Source organism: Etheostoma spectabile, unplaced genomic scaffold (genome assembly GCF_008692095.1).
Source record: "Etheostoma spectabile isolate EspeVRDwgs_2016 unplaced genomic scaffold, UIUC_Espe_1.0 scaffold393, whole genome shotgun sequence".
NCBI classification, from domain to species: domain Eukaryota; kingdom Metazoa; phylum Chordata; class Actinopteri; order Perciformes; family Percidae; genus Etheostoma; species Etheostoma spectabile.
In genome coordinates, this window is record NW_022605598.1 from 598,770 (window position 1) to 602,877 (window position 4,108).

A 4,108-nucleotide genomic window follows, 5' to 3' on the forward strand; every position below is an offset into this window, starting at 1 on the left:
CACTACTTACCTTTTTGCACTACTTACATTTCAATTTGCACTGCTGACTGTTTATTTATGGTACCAATTGTTTACATTTACATCCGCACTACCGTACTTTAACTGTAATATGCAATTACTTTCCACCGCACTAAATTCGGATAGTTTGCCAAACTTACTTATTGTACTACCTTTAAATCATTGTTATACTGCTCATTTTAGCTAACTTATATAGCTATCTGTAAAAATTCTGTCTATAATAATAATAGCCGCCTGTATATATATATTTATAGTACATACTCACCTGTAAAATCTGTAAACCATTAGTATATTATGCTATTTGCAATATCTGTAAAAATTTGCAATTATAGTAATATCCACTAAATTCCTGGCTTGAAATCTGCTCCCAATACTTGTTATCTATATTTTGTATTCATAGGACAACACATCTGTAAAACTCTGTTTATAATAGTATTCTTTTCTATATTATCCATTACATATCCAGTCTTGCACTTCGGAACCATTGATATCCTGACTTACTGCTATTGCACTTCTGGTTAGACCTAAACTGCATTTCGTTGCCTTGTACCTGTACATGTGTAATGACAATAAAGTTGAATCTAATCTAATCTTACCGCTAGCAACGTATAGCAGCAATGTAGATAGATGATGGAAAAACATAGAAATAATAAGAGAATAGAAGGGACCTTCATATTCAAATCAACATAGCAGGATGGGTACACATTTTATGTGACCCTTGTAGAAGGCTAACCTCTGCATAAACCCTTGTAAAAACCAAAGTCTCTGGAGTTCTCTGTTTTTTTCTTAGTGTTGTACATCTTATTTTTACTGTTTTTAAGGCACTTATGTATTCCATATGAATGGTTTAAGTGGCTGGTTGTTTATATTTGAATTTAAATGTATTGGTGCATATGTGTAATTATGTATGTTAATAATTTTTTTATAGGGCTAGACTTTCTGTTTTCTAAACTAATGTATATTCTGCTTTTTATTCAGTTGTTAAACTGTGAGCAAGAATTCAATAAACTCCAACTCAGCCTCATTGAGTGGAGTCTTTTGTGGACTTCAGGTGCTTTGCCTCTAAGTTTCATTTTTCTTTTTTCTTATAGATGATTTTTTTTGGGCCATTTATCTGATAGGAAGTTTGGAGACATGATATGGCAGCAAAGGGCCACAGGTCGGAATCAAACCCTGGGCCGCTTAGGCAAGGACCGAGCTTTGAGGTGCACACTCAACTAGGTGTGCTATTCAGACGCACCGACTTTCATATTTCTATTTGTAAGTCAACAAGAAAACGGAGTTCTCAAACTAGTGAATGTGACACACTTTACAATTGTGTGTTGTCACCATAACAACCAACAACAGCTGCCATTTTCTGTCAAACTGGTCAAATCACCACAGCACACAGTGTAATGTCTGTTTTACTCTCATTCTTTTTCTATGAGGGGAACAGCGAAAAAGCTAAATTACATGAAACAACATATGCATTTGATGGAGACTACTTTAGTGGAGTACTGAATATACACTGTACAATCATAATGTACCTTGAGCAACAACATATTCCATTTGTAAATTGAAACCATTTAAAGGGCTATTTTTGAACATACGTACAACAGTGTACGGATGTCCAGTTAAATACAGGCTCTGTGAGCTGTTGACCCTCATGGCCAGCAGGTGGCATGCTCAGCTTTACATCAACACAGCCTAATGTACTTGTCTTTCCTAAAACTTAGGAGAAGTAGCATATATTGTTTATGGTTTACATCTGTCAGCATTTAACATCATTATCATCACCATTATCATTATCAACGGCACATTTCCTGCTCCCTGTACACACTGTGCTGAATGACCTTGGCTTCCTTGTGCTGTTGCTTCAGTGTTTTTGTGTGTTTGTGTGTGGCACCTTTTTGGTGGCTTATCTAAACACGGTGTATTTCAACAAGTGCAACACAATGCTATTTTTACTGCTTTTTAATTGAGAGGACGTCTCGTGATCCCTAGTGTCTTTCTGGTCAAAGGCCACTCCACGCCAGCGGGCCCTATGCCGGCCGCACTGGCATAGGAGAGGCAGCGGTACCTGTGTTTATGTCACGACAAGTAATGTTAATAGTTCACCACGAGAGAAGGTCTATGACTGTTGGGGTTGAGCTGACTTGCTAAGACCCTTTTATTTTTCACACCAATTTGGGAACATTATATTATGCGGTGTGATGGGAGCTGCAAATGCACACTGCGTTCCCAAGAAACGCAATCCCAAAGCATTCTGCCCCATTTTGGGTGATTTTAATCGTCATAAACTGCATTGTGGTCTGCTTTGCCAGGGTTCAACCAATATGTGGATTGTAATATCAGACTCAAAAATAGTATGGATCAATGGTATAGTGTCAAGAATGCGTAGACAGCTAAGCTAAGGTTAAACCCCCTTTAGGGTCTTCTGATCACGGATCACATTCCCATGTATAAATCTCTGCTTAAAGCGCCCCTTTTGTGCTAATTTTCAGGTTCATAATTGTATTTTGAGGTTGTACCAGAATAGGTTTACAGGGTTTCATTTTCAAAAAACACCATATATTTGTTGGACTGCACATTGCTGCAGATCCTGTTTTCACCCTGTGTGTTAAGGTCTCTGTTTTAGCTACAGAGTGAGACAGCACATGCTCAGTAGCTAGGTAAGATCCCATCAGCTAGATAACTCTTTCTCTAACTTTGGTCAGTCCAAGACAGGATTATCTGGGAGACTTCTTCTAGACGAGGGGCACTTGTAGAATACCTGCAGAAAAGGGACATGGAAGTAGTTTTTTTGTAGATTATGGTGAACTAGTGTGTGTTGTAGCAGTGTTTTGCAATTGAGAATGAGCTAGCATGCTAGCGCTAGCATGCTAGGTTTAGACATCTCGTCTTGGCTAGTGACGTAGAAAGCCATGCAGATTATGCTCACCTGGGGCCTCATGTATAAGCGTTGCGTACGGACGCAAAGCTTGCATACGCTGGTTTTCACGGACACTTTGTGATGTATGAAAAATAACTTGACGTAAGAATGTGCGGGCCGTCCGCAAAATCTTTTCTAATAATTATGTCAATAAATTCTCAGACAACACGGCATATTTATCCCTGTAGAAAAAGAACTGCGACCCGTCCGGTGACTCCATGTAAATATCAAAAGTTTGAGATTTGATGTGACAATAACCACCTTGCTCTTAACGTTTCAGAGACTGAAAAGATGGTGTTTGACCCTCAGGGAGTCGGGGACCTCACACTCCATTTCACTCGACCCTAACTGACTTCAGAAAAGCGCTTCCAGTACAACTTTACTAGCCCAATGCCCTATCCTGCTAAACTGGAAAAGCCAAAAATTTCACACCAAAATCACACCAGGGAAAATACTCACTCAGAGGAAATGTGCGAGAATTCTACTCTACTTGGGGGTCTTTCAAGGATTATTTTGAAAAGGTTTCTGCTGTGAACTGGGAAGAAGACTACGCTGAGGATAACTAAAGGACTTACCTGTATTTAAATATTTTCTAAATTTATTTTTTACTTTATTTATTGTTTTTAATGTTATTGTTTTTTTCTTTTAATAATGCTTCTTTATGTCTCATATGTCTATGTTTGTGTGTAGGGTATACTCTACCTTGCCTTTTTGTTTGTGGGTGTATGTAGGTTCACTTCACTCCAAATTTACACTTGTATGGATAGGTTAAGAGGATGCATGGGGATTGGGGCAGAGATGGGAAGTAACAAAGCACAAATACTTCAATACTGTACTCAAGTAGATATTTTTACTTTACTCTACTATATTTATTTTTCAGTCTACTTTTTACTTTTACTCCTTACATTTTAAGACAATCATTGGTACATTTAGGTGCATTATTTACATACTGAAGTAGTTGGTAGCCTTTACAATGTTATTTCTTTCTTTTATTACCACACACACACACACACACACAGCCTTAGCAGAGCAAACATGCCCATGTTTGTCCTGATGCTTGATTGTAATAAAGCTTGAAAAGAGAGAAGTTGTCTCCGTCCGTGTTTTAACACACACACCTGGGGCCAAGTTAGAGACCAGAACCAGTTTTAAATCCAGTCCTAATCTAGTCCTCACTAA

At 38.1% G+C, this 4,108-nt stretch overlaps 1 protein-coding gene across 1 annotated transcript in view; it reads left to right on the forward strand.

Annotated features, from left to right (window-relative positions):
- The first annotated feature begins 1,871 nt into the window (after positions 1-1,871).
- Positions 1,872-4,108, forward strand: part of LOC116686544 (dapper homolog 3) — a 49,817-nt gene continuing 47,580 nt past the window's right edge. Inside the window, exon 1 of the mRNA XM_032511556.1 lies at positions 1,872-1,884. The gene's annotated coding sequence lies outside the window, so the exon portion shown is untranslated. The remainder of the gene's footprint in view (positions 1,885-4,108) is intronic.